The sequence below is a fragment of the Sceloporus undulatus genome, chromosome 3 (assembly GCF_019175285.1).
Source record: "Sceloporus undulatus isolate JIND9_A2432 ecotype Alabama chromosome 3, SceUnd_v1.1, whole genome shotgun sequence".
NCBI classification, from domain to species: domain Eukaryota; kingdom Metazoa; phylum Chordata; class Lepidosauria; order Squamata; family Phrynosomatidae; genus Sceloporus; species Sceloporus undulatus.
In genome coordinates this window covers 233,468,376-233,492,609 of record NC_056524.1, presented here as the reverse complement: position 1 = coordinate 233,492,609, position 24,234 = coordinate 233,468,376, and the positions used below count along the sequence as shown (strand labels likewise).

Here is a 24,234-nt window from a genome sequence, read left to right as displayed (position 1 = left end):
ATATCTCATGCATACCAACCCCAGCCCAACATACCTTCCCAGCCCAGCATGGATCCCCGATAGAATAATTTGTTTCTGCTGAAATAAGGCAAGGCAGAAAAATGAAACTACATTAAATGTCTTTTTAAAAACAAGGCCAGCACTAACTTCTTCTCCTCACCAGTTTCCTCCCAAATCATTAGTGTGTATATCTGTCTAAAATGGAGGAATCCTGTTAATACTATTTCATGAAGGTGGTGATACCTCTAAAGGATTCAACAGGTGTATAGTTTTAAAACATACCAAAGGGGAGGGGGGGGAGAAATTAAGTGAGTTTTAATTTTTATCCATGATGTGTCCAAATGTTACCTCAGACTTTGCAATATAATTCTTTGTCTGTACAATAAAATAGCTAGACCATCAATTAATCATCCATAATCATACAGTATAGTCCAAACGTTTCATTTAATGATCTCCTATATAAGGTCGAGTGGGTAAGCCTGCCAGAAGAGATCCATCTTAAATGCCTTTTAAAGGCATCTAAGGTGATAATAAGATGGATCTCCTCCATTAGATATTCCACAGTTTGGGGCCAAGCAGTGAACACCTGTGGGAGGTTGACATTAACCTGGTCTTATGATATTCTAGTAAATACTTCCTGGATGTCCTGAGAGTGCGGGGCAGATGTGTAGGGAGAGGCATTCCTGAAAGTAACTCGGGCCCAAGCCATGTAGGGCTTTAAAGGTAATAACCAACACCTTGTACGGTGCCCAGAAGTGATTGGCAGCCAGTGAAGAGATTTAGACAGGTGTTATATGGTCAGACCTAGGTGTCTGGTGACCAATCTGGTGCCGCATTTTAAACCAATGAAAGCTTCCGAACTTGGTACAAAGGTAGCTCCATGTAGAGCACATTACAGAAATCAAACGAGAGATTACCGTGCATGTACCACTGCTTTAAGGTCCTTTGGTCCAGGTAGGACGCAGTGGCGTATCAAACGAAGAATTGCAAAATGCCAATTCATTTGCTATAATTCTTTAATGAAAGTATTTTCATCTTGTTGATAAGTTTACTTCAAAATAGAAATTGATGTCACTAGTGGTCTTGAAAAGGCTAATCTAGAGGCAGATACTAAAGTATACAATTACAGAGCTAAACATGCAGCAGCTAGTTTACTCCTTGCTGTGTGAGCTGATTAAATAATCCATGCTGCTTTTGAGATTAATCCCAGTGAAGTCCAGAATATCTGGATAGCTAGAGCAAGAGGATTGTATGCTGGTACATGTGAACATTTATGTGGCTGAAAGGAATTGCTCAGCCTATTTGTAAACTGGTTTCCTTTCTTCTCGTTGTTATAGTAGTGAACTATTTAAAAGCTTCAATATACTTTGACACTTTATCCCATTTTCCATCTTATAGCAGATGGATGATTTATCTAAACAACTTTGTTGTCAGTCTCTCCCATCTAGTACTCTTCTCCACAAATAACCCTAAAGAATTTTATATTGTGTGTCTCTTATTTTTGTTGTTATCAAATCAGCTTTGACATGTCACAGTGTTTTAAATGAATCAGTCCATTTAGAACAGGGGTAGGCAACCTGCGGCCCACAGGCTGGATGCGCCGCGAGCCTTGGGACCGGCCCCAGACCCGGTCCTGCCGCGCGATTGCCGCTGGGGCCTTTGAGGGGCAATTGTCTATAGAAGCCTCAGTAACATGCATTTATTAACATTTTTTAAAAAAATCAGCAAATTTTTTCGCGTATCTTCAATTTTTTTTAGAAAAGTGTCTTCCATTTGAAAATTTGTTCTACATTTGTCCTGGTTTATTTATTATTAATTTTTTAAAAATTATTTAATTGTTTTTTTTTGGCTTCGGCCCCCCCAGTTGTTTGAGGGACAGCACCCGGCCCCCGGTCAAAAAAGATTGCCTACCCTGATTTAGAACATGGTCTTCCTCTTTTCCTACTGCCTTCTAGTTTACCAAGCATATCGTCTTTTTCAGTGAGCCATGTTGTTTCATTTTGTGCCTGTATGTATTTTGAACAGATGTTGAGCAAGAGCACTCTCAAATGTAGGCATGTAGCATTGATTCCCCCCCCCCCTTTTTTTTCTGTGCAAGTACATTTTTCTTGGCATTACCAATGGTTCTATAAGTCAGCCACAAATGCATGTTATGGGGGAATCCAGCTTGAATCCTGTGGTGAGTAGGAAATGTATTAAACACAGGTTTTCAGGCTGCCAGCAATGATGTCTTAATTTAACAACCCTTACTATAAACACACTGAAGTTAGAGAACCTTCTTTAATAAACTTGAGCGTTGTTAAGGAGACACTGATGTTGTTGATAAAAACATAGGGGTATCCAAATGTTGACTTAAAAACTGTGTAAGGCACTCTTCCCAAAACTTGCTTATTATTTTAATGTAGTTCATATTTATGGTAACATTTAAGGTTAAAGAAGAATTTTTTAAATGAGGAACACTTTCAATAATTTCAACATTTAAAAGTAATTTCTTATCATGCATTACTTATCACATCAGATGTTCATAAGACAAAATTGTTCTGATATTTGGATATGGTTATTCCTGTGATAGGTCTGTGCAGAATATAGTATATTGCGTCTAGGAGTGTGACAAGCTGAAATTAAAATCCTGCTGAAAGGATTTCCCCTGAAAAAATAAAAGTAGATGGATTTTGTAGACTAGTTGCACAAATTCTGATTAATGAAACATTCTATACCTCCTATGTCTGTGTTGAAACTGTGAATAGTATATGCATCTATCATTATCAAAGTAGCTAAGAGATCGAAGAGTTTGTATGGAGCCTTAAAGGTTAATACAGTCGGCCCTTCATATCCACTGATTAGGGTCAACCATCCATGGTTTGAAGGAATAAAATTCCAAAAAGCAAACCTTGATTTTGTCATTTTATATATGAGACACCATTATACTGTGCAACTGTATTTAATGGGAGTTGGAGATCCACAGATTTGGTATCCACTTAGGTTTCTGGAATCAACCACAGGAACACCAAGGGCCCACTATAATTGGGGCCTAAGCTTTTGTGAACAACACAGCCCAGGGTGGAGTTGTTTTTGCTACAAACAGATTTAACATGGGATCACCCCACCCAAAAGACAGTGAGGTATAATTGCAGTGTGAACCCCACAGCTCCCCCCCTCCCCCAATTTTGTCTTTTACTGGAAAAAAACCCATTTCCAAGAACAGAACAAAATATAATGATGACTCTGTCTGTTGGGAATAAAAAAATGGCTCCCCCCCCTCCTTCAGTGAGGAGACCAGATGATGCAGGGCCCATTCCCGAAGTCTGGCATGAACAGACTTGATGACACCTGGGCCATTAATGTCCAAATCTGGGATGTAACACTGTTAATGCAGAGCTGAAAATCTCACCAGTTGCTTCGGTTCTTCCCAGAAGATTCAGAGCCATCCATTCTGATGCCAGGCAGTTGCTGGCATTGGCATCCCACAGTGCCTGCCAGTGCAGCCAATGCCACTGTGGATCACTTCACTCTGAGATCAAACGAGGTGCCTAGCCGTGTGATTGAGACTGGGCATCTACAGTACCTTGCTCTGACCTCAGAGGTGAGTGACTTGTGGCAGTGGTTGTGCCAGGTACACAGTGGGAAATGCCCATGCAAACAGCAGGCCAGCATCAGAACAGAGGACTAAGGCAATGGGGGGAGGTCAAGGCAGCTCCAGGGCCAGAATATACCGGTGTCCCCAAAGTTATCTGACCATGCAGAGAGGACTACTGCTTCTTTGTAACTTTCTGTATTTTCAGAACTTACTCTGTGTGCAAAACCCAGTTCCTTTACTTGATTTATATTCTCTTTGGTATGTACTAGTTCAGCAGACGAATGGAGATGGTTAATATTGGTGATTTGTCAGTGATGAATTCTAGTTTCCTATCGAGATATATTTGATTATATCTATAGTTGAAAAAAGCCTGCTATTCATGGGTGATGTCCATGGTAGATCACAGCATGTTGAGCTGACGACTAATCTTCCAGTGAAAGTCCCAGTAGTACTTAAATGAAGCCTAGGTGGTGAAATAATGCAGTCCTGTTTCATAGGACAAGTTAGGATTTAAATAATAAATTCTGTACATGTTTATAGCCTATATTTTTGGCCCTCAAATGGGCTCCTAAAGCAGTTTACATTGTTGTTGTTGTTTTTAATCTTAAATACAGTTTTATCATTCAAACAAAATTGTATTTGCACATGTGTCGACTCTCTGGTTTCTTGTCCTGTCTGTGAATCACAGTATTACACTATTGATTGTTTTTGTTTTCCATATTTGGTGGTTTGTTTTGGAAATAAAAGTCGCTAGTTTCTATTTTGTTGAAAGTTCACAGTGTTATACTAGCTGGCAATATCTGATTATATAGAAATAAACTGGCTAATTTGTAATTCTGGTGTGAAGTGAAGGCTTTCATGGCTGGCATCTAACTTTTGTGGGCTTTTTGGGCTATGTGCCGTGTTGGGAAGAGTTTATGCTGACGTTTCACCAGCAGCTGTGGCTGACACTTCAGAGAAATACAGATGCTGGGAAACGTCGGAAGGAATAACTCTCCACACACACGCCACATAGTCCAAAAAAGCCCACAAAAAAACTAAGTTGTGTTATGATTGACAGAGTTGAAGTAGCATAATGAACTGAACAGTCATGTGCTTTGCACCTGGCCCCTCTTCAGTGTATAGAAAAGCTTGTAAATCAAATAGAATAGAGCTCAGTGATTCTGTTTAAAAGTGATCTATGTAGATTTCCCCCCCTTTGGCATTACATTCAGACACGTGCTTAAATTAGATCATTGAAAGAGAAGCGTTAATTGAAATGATTGTTTTTTAAAAAAAAATCTAAGTAAGAAAAAGCGTATGTATCAGTGGACCTTTGAAAAAGGTTTCTCCTTCCTTCCTTCTCTTCCTTCCTTCCTTTCCCTCTTCTTATTGTGCTTGGGTATGTGTGTGTATGTGCCTTCAAGTGACCTGTGGTACCCCCTTGTATTGCAGAGGGTTTTCTTAGAAAAGATACTACATAGGTGGTTTTCACCAGTCCCTTCCTCTGAATATAGCCTACAGCACTTGTAGGCCGTGGTGGTCTCCCATTCAAATACTAACTATGTCTGACCTTCTTAGCTTACAAGATCAGAGAGGATCTGATGGCTTAATGTTAGTGGTAGTAGAAGAAGGTGAAATTAAATCCCAAAATACCAAGGCAGACCTAATGGCCACTGACTCAGCTTTCCTCTTCCTCCTCCTCCTCCTCCTTATGTGGCCCAATTCTGCCCTGGCCTTCAGGCACCCTTCCTCCGGCTCCTTCCTCCTCCTCCTCCTCCACTCCCCCCTCCTCCTCCTTAGGATGGCTGGCGTGGGAGGAAGGGAAGCGGGGCAGGCACGCGCGCACGCACGCGGAGGGAATGGGGCAGGCGCGCGTGCTGCCACTGGCCCCTACTGAGGCCTGGGCAGCGCGCAAGCCCTCCCAGTGGGGGCGCGGTGGCAGCGGCGCTTCTGCCGCCGGCCCACCGAGGAAGAGGAGAAAGGTGGAGCCGGAGGAGGAGGAGGTGGGTTGGCGCCGCAGCAGCCGCATTAGCGGCAGCGGCAATGGCCGGAGCGGACCCCCCAAACCGGGAACAAGGCACGGGTGGGGGTCCAAACCGGACCGTGACCGGGAGGGCCCCCCCGAAACCGTGAATGGCACGGGGGCCGCCGGGTTATGGCAAGCCTACTTGAAAGGGAAAAGTAATGTGTTTATGTGCATTAAAACCGTTATACCTGATTAATTTCTGCTGGATTACCTAATGCTTTTTGCCTTGGTTTCCACAAGCATGTTGCTAGTCACGTGTGTGTGTGTGTGTGTGTGTGTGTGTGTGTGTGTATATATATTGTGAAGAAAAGCATCACTCAGAGAAATAATTTTCAGGTGATTCATTCTTTTCACCTTTAATAAAAGGGGAAAATGCATAAATTGTAATTTTCTAATTTATATGTGTAGGGACAAATTTAGAAGCAATTACTATAATTTAAATGAAAATATAGTATATCTCATCATAGTGGGAAAGCCTTTCAGTAAGTGAACTGTCTGCTTGCTGAGTTTGCAATCCAGGTGCTGACTCAGTGAGCAACTTCAAGGTCTCTGCTGCCCCTTCTCATGGTTATTTATCTTGGAATCAGACTTGGTCTGGATAACCCTTCACATGAGGGTCTGTCCTCCCAATAGTCCTTCAGATAGAGGGCTGTCATCTATGAAGAAGAACATTTGTCCCCTATATTTGTCAGTGGCTGTTAGAAGGCTGACAATATTCTGCTAGTGCAACAGTTTCTTTTTGCACAGATGAGCTGTCCTATTCAGGATCTGGGCCAGTGTGCTTTTATATCTTTGGTGGTCCTTTGAGATTTTCCTGCTGATGAGGAAATATTGCCTGTCCTCATAATTCCTCTCTCATAAGCCATAAAATAACAGTAAAATAACAGTTTCAGGGTAAAGTTAAGAATGATGATATTGTGCTGTAAAAACCCACATTAAATTAAGGGCCTGTCCATCACTATAAGATTTCATTTGCTGTAAAACTGAATCTGTGCCTTGTAACCAGTTTAATAGTAAGATTGCAAGTTTATGCCTGCTTGCAAAGATATGTTGGGGGAAGCACATGTTTATGCTTCACAAATCCTCTTTTTAATAAACATGGTTGCCACCATTAGCCTTAAAAATGATACACTGGTATTTCTTCTGCAGCAAAACCACCACTCAAAATTGTTGATATTGTAAAATGTTTGCTCTTGATGTACTAAAATGTTTTTCTGTTGTTATACTAAATTATACTGTTGTTATACTAAAATATTTAGATGCTTTGCTATCTTTTGAAACGATATATGAAGCTATACATTTATATAAAACAAATCTTTGTTGTTAACATCTCCAAAATATGTATCCTTTAGGATTTAAAAAAATGATTAGTATCTACTTTATAATGCAATGCTATCGTTATTGATTTTGTTTTACTACCAAATTCCTTTGTTTTTTTTTTAAATGAATCTCCAGTATATTTTTCTCTATTCCATTCTTTCTAATAGTTCTTTGTTTTTTTGCAGAAATTCTTCCTTTGCTTCTTGTTTATTTTAATGATGTTGTTATTTTTAAGATGGTTATTTTAATGCCAACAGCTTTTGCTTACTGATTAATGTTCTTCCTTCTTTCACTTGTCTAATCTGGACAAAATTATTATATATTTAAAAAGCTGTATGTATAAAAGTTTCTGTCCCAAAGGGATATTAGCCACTAAGAATTTATAGTGAGCACTACAGTTAAGTTTTAGGTTTGTAGATGTCTTCCACTGGTATAACTGACTGTTATTTTGTGCTTCTTATATAACAATTTTCTTTTAGCAGATTTGGCTAAAGAAAGCTTTCCAAGATAGCAGAAGTAGATAATTGGTTAGATGTATGATCACATTATGCCCTGCCCTCCATCTGCGCATCTCAAACTGGTACAGACCTAAGGAGTATTTATGTCTTGTTCAGATGCCAGCAGTATGCTTTGTTCTGGGTATAAATGAGGATACTGTGTCTACACTAAGGACTTTTATAATTTGAATGGGCAGAAGAACAAATGTTTTTAAAAGTGGATGTCCAAAGAATTATGCCGATATAAACATGCGTCTAAATGAGAAAATAAAGGTATTCTTGTGAATACTGGTAATCATAGTACTTTAGGAAATTGAAAGAGAAAGGAGATGCCTTCACGCATTTTCAAAGAGTTGTCATAAGTTGAAGTTGACTGAATGGCAAATAGCAATAACAACTCCACTTTGGCAGATTTCACTTTTGTGGATTTGATTATTTGCAGTTTTTATTAATATATTCCCTTTAGGAATCTCTAGGTCCTCCTACAACTCTGCTAGAAGTTGATCATAGAACTTTGCTGGAGAACCTAGAAGTTCCTAGAGAAAACACATCTAGAGAAAACACTTCTCTAGGCAACTATAGTTCCTCCAGCATGATTCTGTGACAAACTTCTGGCAGATGTTGAACATTGGAGGACCTGGAGATTCCTAGAGAGGTGTTCTCTGAGGTAAAAAAAAATACATTTTTTATTTGCATTTTTTCCACACTCACTGTGGTCCTTCACCCCTATCCCCAGTAAATGTGGAGGGACCACTCCATGTTTGTCTGTCTGTCTGTATTTAAAAATCATATTCCCTTGAACCAGTCACTCTCTCAATCTGTCTACCTAATGAGCTTGTTGGGAGTCTGCAGTGAGGTAGGGCAGGTATGTACAGTGCACCCTTGCCTTACGTGTGGGATCTGTTCCAGACCCACCCACCCCCCTGCGTAAGGCAAATACCACATATGCCTGAGCCCCACTGAAAACAATGGGGCTCATGCATGCAGTGTGGTGCAGCACGTGCGCCATTGCTGGTTCCGTGACTCAGCTTTCAGCATAAGCTGAAAGCCGCATATAGAGCACCCGCGTATGACACGGGTGCACTGTATTTATATTGCTTGAAGTAGTGGGATGGATGGATAGATAAGAGCTGAATGGTCAGACAACAAGGCACAGGAATCAGCTTGTGTTAAAAAACAAACTCAAATCAGAGGTCTTGGGTGGATACAGATTCTGCACTAATCACTGCTATTCTACAAACAGAAAATACATATGCTAACATTAGAATGGTAAAGAGATAATGCACACAGATCTGGGTGGGAAAGTAGTGATGCATTATATTCCTAAAAGATATACTTATTTGTTATGTTCAACTTTGATAAAAGTCTGCTGAGAAACTCCATATTGGCACATATATTTAGGATGATCAAGTTTGTGAACTAGAGAAATAGAAAAAGGGATAGCTTTTAGTAGTACAAAGTGCAATGAGCCATCTTGGGGGAGTAATAATGAATGCTCTGTGACTGAGTAGTCATCAGCTGGAAACAATAGGAAAAGGCAAGATTTTGAAATCTTGGTGAGTCTTGAAATTATAACATGCTGCTTATGCAAATATGATGAAGCTATAAAGATGGCACATACAATTGTGGATTAAACAGATTTAAGCATGCTACTTGACCCTCCCCCCACTAATCTAGATACATAAACAATGCCATCTAACAATCACTGACACAACTTTTATATGGGAAACCTCTAGAGGCACATTTTAGCACCTGAAAGTTCTAGCAAGCAGTACTGTATGAATTTACTACTCAGAAGATTGATTTGATCATAATGAGGGAGCAGAGAGTAAATAAACAGGAGCTTGTGATAGAAGATACTGGTGAGGAATTTCTAGTAGAATTAATGAAGTAATGGTTTCATTGAGTAAAGTATTAGCCAGTTTGCTTCTAGAATGCTGGATCAACGATTGTCTATCTTTTACATTGTGAGCAAGCATGGTTGAGAGGTTTGAGCGTTGAACTATGTATGACATTAAGCAGATGAGCAGCTTGGAGTGGCTGCAGCGCATTTTCAACCAGATCCAGGGCTGTGAGTTATCTGTATGCCGTGCCCTGGATCAGACTGAAACCAGTGCTTTTGGCAAGTGTGTTTCGGACCTCGGTGTCTGGAAACCAGCGTTTGGATCCCTATTTGGCCACTGGGTGATCTTGGGCAAGTTACACTTTTTCAGTTTTAAAGGAAGACAATGGCAAACCCATGCTGATCAAATCTTGCCAAGAAGCCCTGTGATAGGTTCATCATAGGGTTGCTATTAGTCAGAAGCAACTTCAAGACACACAACAAGTCCATGTTTCCTGTTGTTGACAAAAGAAAAACATGGAAGTATTTTTCCAAGCGCACTCTGGATCAATTCCAAATTAAATATATTGTTTCTGAAGAAAAGCCATCATTTTTATTTTCCAAGAAAAACTATACTCTACAAGAAAATGTGCCATCAGTGTGGCTTAATCCTTGGGTAAAAGTCATATTCAGTACATCCTGATAAATGATATATGCATATAAAAGGATGGGTATTGATCATAGGTAGAAGAAATGAGAACCAAACTGTATTGTAGATTTTCAGGGATGATTATTACTAACTCTGCTGTTCATTGTTTAGAGGATATTTGAAGAGATGTTGAAGATTTTATATATAGGCGCATTACAGACCGCCCCTTAGGGGCGGTCTGTAGGCGCACCTTTCCCCGCCGGATCGGGGCCTCAGTGGCCAGAGCGGCAGCCGCTGAAGCCCCGATCCACCGCTTTCCAGGCTGCGGGGAAGCGGCAAAAGGCCCCTTCCCCGCAGCCTGGAAAGGGGTGTCCTTGGGGCTTCAAGCCCCAAGGACACCCCGCGGCGGTGGGGAGAAGGAGAAAGGGGCCGTTTGGCCCCTTTCTCCTTTGGTCCGCTGGGCGCAGCTGTCTAAAGGCTGCGCCCAGCAGACCAAACCAGGAAGGAGCTCTGAAACGGAGCTCCTTCTGGGGTTGCGGAAAGGGCGCCCTAGGCGCCCTGCCGCGACCCCAATATGTCACAACCACGCAGCCTCGTTTGGAGGCGGCGTGGTCATCACGTATCAATGGCGGCGGCCGTGTGGAACGGCCGCCACCATTTTGTGCGCGCAGAGCACGCGCTAGGGTTAGGGTGGTGCTTCCGCACCGCCCCCTCTTAACCCTAGTACGCGCTCTGCGTGTACTTTTAAGCCCGTCTGTAATGGGCCATAGTTTCCTGATATGTCTATAAGTCAGGGGACTGGCATGGAAAGTGTGTGACTCAAGAGAGAATGACTCAAACAGAATAAATCGGTGATAATTACAATAGGGATAAAGGAATCCCTTGTCCTCTCAAAGTCAGATACCATAGCAATGAGTCTGGAATAAAATACCCTGATAGAAGATCAGAGCTCTTTGCATTAAAGTCCAACCTGTCTTTTTAACAGCTAGTGGAAACACACTTAAGATCAGTATACAAGCTGCCTTTTATACTTCTGTCCTGAAATTCATGGCAAACACACTGTTTTATGCTCATTATAACAAATCTTTTCTTTAAATGGGTGATCTCCTTTTGACTAAATAAAGTAGGGCAATGTTCTGTCTGTAACTGGGCTTGCTGAGTATGTAGGAATAATTACAATCACCTAGGTTTTCACTTGCTAGGAGTTTTCAGACCCCTATGGCTAGGATGTAAATTGAAGGTGGATGGTGAAGACACAACTCTGCATTTCTTGTGTTCAGCAAGAGGGTTATACTAGATGACTTACAGACCCCTCCAGTTCTATGATATTTATAGCAGTCTTTCATGTACTCCACTGTAAGAATGATTTCTTCTGGCCCTTTAGATATATGCTTGAATATATGGGTATTTCTGAACTGAGTGTTGAAGATGTTATGGAAGAAGAAGCTCAGTTTCATGGTAAAAGAACCAGCTAGAAAACAACCAATATACAATATACAGCCATCTAACAATCACTGACACAACTTTTATATGGGAGACCTCTAGAGACACATTTCAGCACCTGAAAGTTCTAGCAAGCAGTACTATATGAATTTACTACTCAGAACATTGATTTGATCATAGTGAAGGGAGCAGAGAGTAAATAAACATGTTTCATAGAGGTCATGACATTCTTTATTTAGTGGGCAGTATCACAAAAGAATGGGAACTGTTAGACTGGCATATCAACATAAGAATGAATCTTGGAAGTATGGTAGGACTGGTGTGTGCACAATTTAGAAATGAGGAACTAGATGAATAAATGCATGTGAGTTTATACTTGGCACATATGTGGTTATTTGCTTTGATTCTCAGTAATATGGAATCAGTTTTGCATTGGTGGTGAGTAAAATAATAAATTTAAAAAACCCACCAAACTGAACGCTTAGTATTAAATGTCACAGTTTTGGTTATCTTTGTATCATAAGCCAGGATTTATGATAGCTCAGTCTGCTGAGTATGTAGGAATTGTGGTACAGATTGGACATCCATATTCCAAAAATCCCAAATCTCAAATGCTTTAAAATCCAAAACTTTTTAGTGGGTTGCTGAGACAGTGGAACCTTTGCTTTCAGATGTTTCAGTGTAGACAAACATTGTTTCATGCACAAAATTATTTTAAAAATACTATATAAAATTACCTTCAGGCTATACATCATCTCCAAGATAAATCATGTATATGCAAATATTCCAAAATCTGAAAAACATCCAAAATGATAAGGGATGCTCAAGGTTTAAGTGTATTGAAAGGAAACATTGGCGGGTTACAGACCGCCATTTAGTACATAATGAATACGTACTAGGGTTAGGAAGGGGTGGTGCTTCCGCACCCCCTAACCCTAGTACGTATTCTGTACGTACAATATGGCGGCGGCCGTTCCACACGGCGGCCGCTATATTTATGTATCGGACGCTGTGCGTCCGCACGTGTCGCGGCGTCTATGACGTCGCGAGTCCGCCCTTGGCGCCTCGCGACGTCATAGAGGCGCCGCTTAAAGAAGCTCCATTTTGGAGCTTCTTTTTTGCTCCGTAATGGAGCCGCGCGGTTTGGCTGCAGCGGCTCCCTTACGGAGCAAACAGCGGCGGCGGCAGATCGCCGCAAAGCGGCGGTTTATAACCCGCCATTATTTGCTTATGAGTGTGGCAACCACCAGTGGGCTGCAATTCTTCTTTACTATAAGACTGAAACGCAATGGGAAATGCCTGCAAGTACCTGCAGAAAACTTCAAATTACAGGTAAAAGCAGAAACTGTAGATTTGTAATTAATTTTCAGTGTTCCTCAACTTTATAATTGTTTGAGATTTAAGATAACTAATGTCATAATTTTATCTAATTTATAATTTTAAAAACAGGATTTAATGTTAAGGTGCATAAGATGCATTTTGAGTTGCAATATGTCTGTGTGGCAGTATAACTTTACAGTTATGGACATGACCTTGAAATGATGTTTCTTTTGAATACTGGATTCTGTCATAGCATACTCTAAACTCTCAAATTATTGCTAATTCACATATCTCATGCATACCTACCCAGCCCAACATACCTTCCCAGCCCAGCATGGATCCCCGATAGAATAATTTGTTTCTGCTGAAATAAGGCAAGGCAGACAAAAATGAAACTACATTAAATGTCTTTTTAAAACAAGGCCAGCACTAATTCTTCTCCTCACCAGTTTTCCTCCCAAATCATTAGTGTGTATATCTGTCTAAAATGAGGAATCCTGTTAATACTATTTCATGTAAGGTTGGTGATACCTCTAAAGGATTCAACAGGTGTATAGTTTTAACATACCAAAGGGGGAGGGGGGGGGGAGAAATTAAGTGAGTTTTAATTTTATCCATGAATGTGTCCAAATTGTTACCTCAGACTTTGCAATATAATTCTTTGTCTGTACAATAAAATAGCTAGACCATCAATTAATCATCCAATAATCATACAGTCATAGTCCAAACGTTTCATTTTAATGATCTCCTATATAAGGTCGAGTGGGTAAGCCTGCCAGAAGAGATCCATCTTAAATGCCTTCTTAAAGGCATCTAAGGTGATAATAAGATGGATCTCCTCCATTAGATATTCCACAGTTTTGGGGCCATAGCAGTGAACACTCTGTGGGAGGTTGACATTAACCTGGTCTTATGATATTCTAGTAAATACTTCCTGGATGTCCTGAGAGTGCGGGGCAGATTGTGTAGGGAGAGGCATTCCTGCAAGTAACTCGGGCCCAAGCCATGTAGGGCTTTAAAGGTAATAACCAACACCTTGTACTGTGCCCAGAAGCTGATTGGCAGCCAGTGAAGAGATTTTAGCACAGGTGTTATATGGTCAGACCTAGGTGTACTGGTGACCAATCTGGCTGCCGCATTTTAAACCAATTGAAGCTTCCGAACTTGGTACAAAGGTAGCTCCATGTAGAGCACATTACAGAAATCTAAACGAGAGATTACCAGTGCATGTACCACTGCTTTAAGGTCCTTTTGGTCCAGGTAGGGACGCAGTTGGCGTATCAAACGAAGAATTGCAAAATGCAATTTCATTTGCTATAATTCTTTAATGAAAGTATTTTCATCTTGTTGATAAGTTTACTTCAAAATAGAAAATTGATGTCACTAGTGGTCTTGAAAAGGCTAATCTAGAGGCAGATACTAAAGTATACAATTACAGAGCTAAACATGCAGCAGCTAGTTTACTCCTTGCTGTGTGAGCTGATTAAATAATTCCATGCTGCTTTTGAGATTAATCCCAGTGAAGTCCAGAATATCTGGATAGCTAGAGCAAGAGGATTGTATGCTGGTACATGTGAACATTTATGTGAGCATGAAAGGAATTGCTCAGCCTATTTGTAAACTGGTTTTCCTTTCTTCTCGTTGTTAGTAGTAGTGAACTATTTAAAAGCTTCATATACTTTGACACTTTATCCCATTTTCCATTCTTATAGCAGATGGATGATTTATCTAAACAACTTTGTTGTCAGTTCTCTCCCATCTAGTACTCTTCTCACAACTAAACCCTAAAGAATTTTATATTGTTGTCTCTTATTTTTTGTTGTTATCAAATCAGCTTTGACATGTCACAGTGTTTTAAATGAATCAGTCCATTTAGAACAGGGGTAGGCAACCTGCGGCCCACAGGCTGGATGCAGCCCGGCGAGGCCTTGGGACCGGCCCCAGCCCGGTCCTGCCGCCGATTGCCGCTGGGGCCTTTGGGGGGCAATTGTCTATAGAAGCCTCAGTAACATGCATTTATATTAACATTTTTTAAAAAAATCAGCAAATTTTTTCGCGTATCTTCAATTTTTTTTAGAAAAGTGTCTTCCATTTGAAAATTTTGTTCTACATTTGTCCTGGTTTATTTATATATTTAATTTTTTTAAAAAATTATTTAATTGTTTATTTTTTGGCTTCGGCCCCCCCCAGTTGTCTGAGGGACAGCAACCCGGCCCCCGGCTCAAAAAGATTGCCTACCCCTGATTTAGAACATGGTCTTCCTCTTTTCCTACTGCCTTCTAGTTTACCAAGCATTATCGTCTTTTTCAGTGAGCCATGTTGTTTCATTTTGTGCCTTTATGTATTTTGAACAGATGTTGAGCAAGAGCACCTCTCAAATGTAGCATGTAGCATTGATTCCCCCCCCTTTTTTTTTTCTGTGCAAGTACATTTTTCTTGCATTACCATTGGTTTCTATAAAGTCAGCCACAAATGCATGTTATGGGGGAATCCAGCTTGAATCCTGTGGTGAGTAGGAAATGTATTAAACACAGGTTTTCAGGCTGCCAGCAATGATGTCATTAATGTTAACAACCCTTACTATAACACACTGAAGTTAGAGAACCTTCTCTTAAAACTTGAGCGTTGTTAAGGAGACACTGATGTTTGTTGATAAGAAACAATAGGGGTATCCAAATGTTGACTTAAAAACTGTGTAAGGCACTCTTCCCTAAACTTGCTTATTATTTTATAATGTAGTTCATATTTATGGTAACATTTAAGGTTAAAGAAGAATTTTTTAAATGAGGAACACTTTCAATAATTTCAACATTTAAAAGTAATTTCTTATCATGCATTACTTATCACATCAGATGTTCATAAGACAAAATTGTTCTGATATTTGGATATGGTATTATTCCTGTGAATCAGGTCTGTGCAGAAATTATAGTATATTGCTGTCTAGGAGTGTGACAAGCTGAAATTAAAATCCTGCTGAAAGGATTTTCCCCTGAAAAAATAAAAGTAGATGGATTTTGTAGACTAGTTGCACAAATTCTGAATTTAATGAAACATTCTATACCTCCTATGTCATGTTGTTGAAACTGTGAATAGTATATGCATCTATCATATATCAAAGTAGCTAAGAGATCGAAGAGTTGTATGGAGCCTTAAAGGTTAATACAGTCGGCCCTTCATATCCACTGATTCATGGGTCAACCATCCATGGTTTGAAGGAATATAAATTCCAAAAAGCAAACCTTGATTTTGTCATTTTATATATGAGACACCATTATACTGTGCAACTGTATTTAATGGGAGTTGGAGATCCACAGATTTTGGTATCCACTTAGGTTTCTGGAATCAAACCACAGTGAACACCAAGGGCCCACTATAATTGGGCCTAAGCTTTTGTGAACAACACAGCCCAGGGTGGAGTTGTTTTTGCTACAACAGATTTAACATGGGATCACCCCACCCAAAAGACAGTTGAGAGTATAATTGCAGTGTGAACCCCCTACAGTCTCCCCCCTCCCCCAATTTTGTCTTTTACTGGAAAAAAACCCATTTCCAAGGAACAGAACAAAATATAATGATGACTCTGTCTGTATGGAATAAACAAACTGGCTCCCCCCCATCCTCTCAGTGAGGAGACCAGATGATGCAGGGCCCATTCCCGAAGTCTGGCATGAACAGACTTGATGACACCTGGGCCATTAATGTCCAAATCTGGGATGTAACACTGTTAATGCAGAGCTGAAAATCTCACCAGTTGCTTCGGTTCTTCCCAGAAGATTCAGAGCCATCCATTCTGATGCCAGGCAGTTGCTGGCATTGGCATCCCACAGTGCTGCCCAGTGCAGCCAATGCCACTGTGGATCACTTCACTCTGAGATCAGAACGAGGTGCCTAGCCGTGTGATTGAGACTGGGCATCTACCTTGCTCTGACCTCAGAGGTGAGTGACTTGTGGCAGTGGTTGTGCCAGGTGACACAGTGGGAAATGCCCATGCAAACAGCAGGCCAGCATCAGAACAGAGGACTAAGGCAATGGGGGGAGGTCAAGGCAGCTCCAGGGCCAGAATACTACAGGCTGTCCCCAAAGTTATCTGACCAATGCAGAGAGGACATACTGCTTTCTGTAACTTTCTGTATTTTCAGAACTTACTCTGTGTGCAAAACCCAGTTCCTTTACTTGATTTATATTCTCTTTGGTATGTACTAGATTCAGCAGACGAATGGAGATGGTTAATATTGGTGATTTGTCAGTGATGAATTCTAGTTTCCTATCGAGATATATTTGATTATATCTATAGTTGAAAAAAGCCTGCTATTCATGGGTGATGTCCATGAGTAGATCACAGCATGTTGAGCTGACGACTAAATCTTCCAGTGAAAGTCCCAGTAGTACTTAAATGAAGCCTAGGTGGTGAAATAATGCAGTCCTGTTTCATAGGACAAGTTAGGATTTAAATAATAAATTCTGTACATGTTTATAGCCTATATTTTTGGCCCTCAAATGGGCTCCTAAAGCAGTTTACATTGTTGTTGTTGTTTTTAATCTAAATACAGTTTTATCATTCAAAACAAAATTGTATTTGGACACATGTGACAGATCTCTGGTTTCTTGTCCTGTCTGTGGAATCACAGTATTACACTATTGATTGTTTTTTGTTTTCCATTATTTGTGTGTTTGTTTGGAAATAAAAGTCAGCTAGTTTCTATTTTTGTTGAAAGTTCACAGTGTTATACTAGCTGGCAAATATCTGATTATATAGAAATAAAGCCTGTGCTAATTTGTATTCTGTGTGAAGTTGAAGGCTTTCATGGCTGGCATCTATACTTTTTTGTGGGCTTTTTTGGGCTATGTGGCCGTGTTGTGGAAGAGTTTATTGCTGACGTTTCACCAGCATCTGTGGCTGACATCTTCAGAGAAATACAGATGCTGGTGAAACGTCAGGAATAAACTCTTCCACAACACAGCCACATAGTCCAAAAAAGCCCACAAAAAACTAAGTTTGTGTTATGATTGACAGAGTTGAAGTAGCATAATGAACCTGAACAGTCATGTGCTTTGCACCTGGCCCCTCCTTCTGTGTATAGAAAAGACTTTGTAACTCAAATAGAATAAGAGCTCAGTGATTCTGTTTTAAAAAGTGATCTATGTAGACTTTCCCCCCCTTTGGCATTACATTCAGACACGTGCTTAAATTAGATCATTGAAAGAGAAGCTTAATTGAAATGATTTTTTTTTAAAAAAAATCTAAGTAAGAAAAAGCGTATGTATCCGTGGACCTTTGAAAAAGGTTTCCTTCCTTCCTTCCTTCCTTCCTTCCTTCCTTCCTTCCTTCCTTCCTTTCTTTCTTTATTGTGCTTGGGTATGTGTGTGTATGTGCCTTCAAGTGACCTGTGGTACCCCCTTGTATTGCATAGGGTTTTCTTAAGCAAAGAATACTCATAGGTGGTTTCACCAGTCCCTTCCTCTGAAATATAGCCTACAGCACTTGTAGGCAGTGGTGGTCTCCCATTCAAATACTAACTAGGTCTGACCCTTCTTAGCTTACAAGATCAGAGAGGATCTGATGGCTTTAATGTTAGGGTAGTAGAAGAAGGTGAAATAAATACAGTAGATCCTTGTTATACGCTGGGGTTTGGTTCCAAGATCCCCCGTGTATAACAAAATCCGTGTATGCTCAAGTCCCATTAAGTATAATGACATAGCAAAATGGTGTCCCTAATAAAAAATGGAACATCAGGGTAAATTTATACTTTTTAGGAACATTTTCAAACCGTGTATGCTTAAATCCGTGTATAAAAAATCCGTGTATAAGAAGGGCCGACTGTATGTGTGATGTTTTTCCTTGGCTGCATCCCCACTGCAGAAATAATACAGGTTGACACCGCTTTAAAAGGCCAGTGTTCAATGCTCTGGAATTCTAGGAATTGTACTTTTATGAGACATTTAGCCTTCTCTGTCAGAGAACTCTAGTGCCACAACAGAATCCAATTCCCAGAATTCCCTAGCATTGAGCCATGGCAGTAAAACTGGTGTCAACCTGGATTATTTCTGCAGTGCAGTTTCAGGTTTGACATTGAAAATTGCTTTTGTCTGTTCAAAGTATTTCTGAGCAACAAGCGTTGACATATGTAGCAGGACTGTATGTTTCCCTCTCAGTTTCTTTGATTGTATATCTATCACAGGTTAGATAGAGCATGTGACCATACTATTGGGTACAGTTTGTTCCTGCAGTAAGCTGTTCATTCAGCCCTGCTGGAACACAGCCAAATGTGAAACAAAAAGCAAACCATGGCACATTACAGACTGCCCAGAAGGGGCAGTCTTGCACCGCTGCTGGTTGCTGCGTCCGGGAACCGCAGCATCCAAACCACATGTTTCCCGGACGCAGCAAAGAAGAAGCGCCAAAATGGCGCTTCTTCTTCCATCCCGGATGAGACGCTGCGAGGCGCTACTTGCGCACTCACGGCATCACATCCAGTGCGTGATGTGCAGATGCTATGATCCAGCACGTAAAGATGGCGGCGCCCGTGTGTATAGGGCGCCGCTATCTTTACGCCCTCGTCACGTGCTAGGGGTGAGGCCCGTGTGGACGCTAGGTCCTCGACCAACCCCTAGCACGTGACAGGGGCGCCGGAAGAGCCCGTCTGTAACGGGCCATAGTATACTTCATCCCTTCACTGTTCAAATGAGACAATTACTTTCCTTTTAATTAGCTTTTTAAATAAAGTATGGCAGTACTGAATTTAGACACAACATGTTTTAAAACTGTGTCTGTATGCTAAATTCCATATAGTTCTGATTGACATGCTTGTGTAGATTAGTGAAGGGAGATTAGGAGAAAATTGAAAGTATTTTTTAAAAAAAAACTTGCAAGAGAAATACTCTAGAGAATTTTGACAGTATACTACACATTTGCAAATACAGGCTTTCTGTTCACATGAAGGACCACACAAAATAATTTGATTGCTTAAGCAATTAACACATAGCATTGGCAGTCTCCTCCCAGCTTTCCATCTCTCTGAAAAAAGTTTCAGTATTTCATTAAAGGAGAAATAATAATAAACTACCTAACTATTTTTGGGAGTAAAGTATCTATAACATGAGATATATAGAGGTCCTCTTAGAAATCTTAGTTTTATTTTTAAATTGAAACCTTTATTAAAGTCAAGAGAGTATTAAATGGCAACATATCAAATACATATTAGAACAAATCATTAAAAACATTTGTTTTAAATACTGTATAAATATTATAAGAACAATTTAATATAATGTGAAAATATATTAAATATTTAAAATCAGTGAAAACAGCATAAGAAATTTAAGTCTTGGGGTGTATCTTTAATGCAGAAAAAATGTAGTTCGACCCCATTTTAAGTGCTTGTAGCTCCATCCTATCAGATCCTGGGATTTGTCATTTTACAAGGTCTTTAGCTTTCTCTGCCAAAGAGTGCTCCCAGGATTCTGTAGGGTGGAGCCATGGCAGTTAAAGTGTTGTCAAACTGCATTTCTACAGTGTAGATGCACCCTTGGTTAAAGTAGTTTAATTTAGATAAAAGTTACAAAATCAGTAAATGCACCTCTGTCTCAGCACACACAAACGCACATCCTGTAACAGAGCTATAAGAGTTTTTAGCATTGGGTTGTTAATGTTTTTTTTTTGTGTGTTTTTTTTCCTCAGATAGATTTTGGGTATGTGGTTATGTTTGTAGGATCCACAAAGGACACTATTTTCAAGCTAGTCTAAGGCAGAATAAAATACCTGAATGTCAATACGTCAGTTGCTAGAACTGATTTTTTTGAACTTAGGAGCTGTGCACACCAGCCATAAATGCTGATTTGGGGGTGGAGTTGGGGTGTGGCGTTCACACAATGCATGCCCTGACTCTGCCCCTAGGGCGGTGTGACACTGCACACCACTCTACACAGCATGCAGCATCACGGTGCTCCTCTGGCACTGCGTCCACACCACAGTGCCAAAGAAGTGCCTTAAAGTTGCAGCGCTGTGGCCCCAATCTGGCCTTTCCAGGGCACAAAAAGGAGCCACTTTTTGCACCCTGGAAAAGCCAGATCGGGGTCATGGCATGCAGTTTCCAGGGCCCCAGTCTGGAGAACATGGAGGCAGGCCACCCCTTCAGGGGAAGTCTTCATAGTCCCTCAGAAAGAATCCTGTATAAACTTTACAGCAAATTCACTTTCTAAAGGTGGAACCTCATGTTGCCAGAATGACACTGTCTATGCAGAAGAGTGAAGCTTCTGCAGAAGTAAACATTTAGATTGTTGTTTTTTTAGAAACAGAGGGAGTATGTGAGGAAAACTGCTGAGGATTGAGCATGTTTTATGGTCAGTAAATGGTAAGAGTGTGGAGAGGGAGACCAAGGGGAAGCAGGAATGGAATGGAGTACTTGGAAACATTTTATTGCCAGTCCCATTTGTGATCCTTATTTGTACTTGTTGTGTTTATAGTTCTTATGCTGTAGTGATAGTAATTTTTGCAGCATTTTTAAGGGCTAAGCATTTTGCAGTGTTTATCCATAATGCTTGGCTTGAGCCATATCTAGGAGAGTCTTCTCCTGAGCCTGTCCTCACAGTGTTGGAATTTAGGTACTGTGTAATAAGATAGCAAAAGAAATGAGATGATCTAGTATCTAAAGCATTTACAGTGGCTATTCATAAAATAAAGAATTCAGAAGCATGTTTTGTAAAGTTCTGGCTTCAGACAGAGTGGAGGACCAGCCAGGGTGGACAGAGAAAACAAAGGGGCTGTTGAACCCTTAACTTCCCAGCTATTTCCTGCCCAAAATTGCCTCTCCCAAGTTGTTTTTGGTCACCGTGAGAGAAAAGAGATGAGATGCAGAACTATCCCCTTTTCACCACTGACCTTATACTTAGTCTGGTCACTCTCAGGGTTTTACTTCATTAAAGAGTCATTAGAGAAATGAATGAAAAGAACGGCGTGCAACAGGTAGATCCACTTGTATTCTGTACATTCATTACTGTAGATGTCCAGCTAGATAAAGCTGCAGAAGAAGATATGTGAATATTATGATAACGTTTACTGACAGTTTTACTTATAATGCTTAAAGGTTTCCAACCTAATTTATCTGCTTAGGCGGGTTTAAGTGTTGTTGCCCCCACATCCCATAAAAAACCTTACTCTTTCTTCATTTTTGCAGGAATTATAAACATATGTATCTCCACATGTTTTAATTTTTTTATTTTTTTTCCTTCTTTTCTCAGAATGATGACCTACACAACCTCAGAAAAATCCTTCTTTGAACTCATGGGTATCCAGACTCTGTTTTGTGTATCACAACTAGGACCTCACATCTTCTTCCTCAGTAGATGGGTACGCTGCCTCCAGTTCAATTTGTTTACTTTACACAAACCTCAGGAGTTAGTTGACTGAACTGCACATTTTTTCTTCAATTTTTTGTGCCAAGCAAAAGCACTGTGACCCTGGACAACAAGTCTACAATTACTTTCTCCTCCACCCTAAAGACTTGTTTGGCTACAGTGAACTCATGTGCCCATCACTGTAATAATGGTGAGCATGGGTATACTACTAGCTCATAAGACACAGATTTTAATTTGCTGCTGAAAAACCTGTATGACAAATCATCAGTGTAAATTATTACATACAAACTGTTAATGTTGGTTGAAGAGTATTAAATATTTAACATAGGTTTTTGATTTATACATGTACTTTTTTAATTAAAATGTAACTTTTCCTACAGCACATCTTTTTTTGATGTGGAACTGAGGTATATTATATTCTGTTGTAAACAGAGTGGGGTTAGGGTGGGGTATGCTTAAAACAAGTCGATTTAAGAATAGAGTAGGGTACTATTCTTTTTTAAGATTGTAATTCAGAATATAATATAATATGGATCAATGGCCCATGGATTGTACAGTCATATTTGCTGGTATCATAATTTGTAAAATAACCCTGCGGTTGAGCTGAGTTCTTTCAAATAGAAAATAATATTTTGTACTCTTCCTGTAAAACATAAGAGTGTATTAATGAAAGGAAAACTAAACTGTCCATGGTATATACAAGTGTGAATTTGAAACTGTTGGTTGCACAGGAACATAAAAAAAATCAGAAAAATAAATCTGAGTCTTCCATTGTATATATATATATATGTATGTATGTATATATATATATATATATTGAAGAAGAAAAACAAAACACAGGCAAACTCTTCAAATCAAAATATCCCTGGAATGAAATATGTCGGTGTTTGTAAATTCTGGAAATCTCTTTCTATACTTAATAAACTAGATACTGTTTTATCTTTATTTCTCCTACTTCAGTTACTCTTCCATCTATTTTACCTGTTGCTTCATACATGTTCTTTTTAGAGATATCCTTGCATTCTTAGGAAGCTAGGTACTAATTCTAAAGTGTTACTTTAGAAGTAGATTTTCAAATCTTGGGAGAAAAGCAGGATATAATAAATCAAATAAGATTTTTTTTCCATATTAAAAACAGTTCCCAGCAGGAACTGAAACCTTGAATTTATATCTTCTCAGAGATTTGTGTATTGAGATAATTCTCCCATTATAAAGTGGAGCCTTGCCTTACGTGGGGATCTGTTCTGCCCCCCCCCCCATAAGGCAAATACTGCGTAAGCTGAAGCCCCATTCAGTGCTTGTGGTGGTGTGGCACATGCACACCACAGGCACACACACCATTCAATGAATAGCAGCATGGCTCCTGCATAAACTGGAAGCCGCATATGGCTCCATTAGTGGGCGTGCTGTATTGCAAATTTCACAGTTTCCTCAATATTAGGAGGACTTTCTCGTAACTTTTAAAAGGTAGAATTACTCTAGGTTATGTATTCTGTGAGAAAAAGATTTTTTCTGCTGTTGCTCACTCTCTTATATATCCTATGTGCTTAAATGAAATGCTTCAGGCAACTCCTATGCAGCTAGTTTTCCATGCTGAGGTATGACCAGGATTGATTGTGGCAGGGAGCAAATGATGATTGTGTCCTTCCCAAATTCTTCTGTTAACAAGTGGTGGCAACCACTCAGTAAGCATAATTGGAGTTAAGTGGAATTCAAGATGTGTCTGAGGAGCAATCTAGAAACTAGATCATACCTGTTTATTTAAATGAATAATACATTCTCAAAACCATAAAATAATAAAGGGGGGAGGAGGAAAAGTAAAGAATATGAACAGTCCATTAAAATGCTGTTTTAAAGTGATTTTTCACATTCATGAAAAATGACATGTAAACATTTGAATCATTTACACTTCCTTACAGTTTTAATCCAAATGTAGCAGGGGAAAATACAATACGTTAAGCATTGTTTTATGTGAAGTTGAAGGCTTTCATGGCCAGCATCCATAGTTTTTTGTGGGTTTTTCGGGCTATGTGGCTATGTTCTAGAAGATTTTCTTCCTGACGTTTTGCCAGCATCTGTGGCTGGCATCTTCAGAGAGTGCTTGCCTGGAAAAAGTGGGTAGATATATATATATATATTGTGTGAGCCTGGGAATGCAGGAGTGAACCAACGTTTGAGTCACACAGTATACAGAAAACCCAGACATACAGACTGATACCTGCACAAGAACTCCAACCATCATCCAGG

At 39.9% G+C, this 24,234-nt stretch overlaps 1 protein-coding gene across 4 annotated transcripts in view; it reads left to right on the top strand.

Moving 5' to 3' along the window:
- Window positions 1-24,234, top strand: part of IRS1 (insulin receptor substrate 1) — a 109,768-nt gene that overhangs the window by 56,810 nt on the left and 28,724 nt on the right. For 2 of the 4 annotated variants that reach the window (XR_006102953.1, XR_006102952.1), the window contains exon 2: window positions 21,871-21,979. The exons of 1 other annotated variant lie outside the window; for it this stretch is intronic. The gene's annotated coding sequence lies outside the window, so the exon portion shown is untranslated. Of the gene's footprint in view, window positions 1-21,870; window positions 22,933-24,234 lie in introns of those variants that run through there. One more of the 4 variants, XM_042458334.1, reaches the window with a different exon arrangement.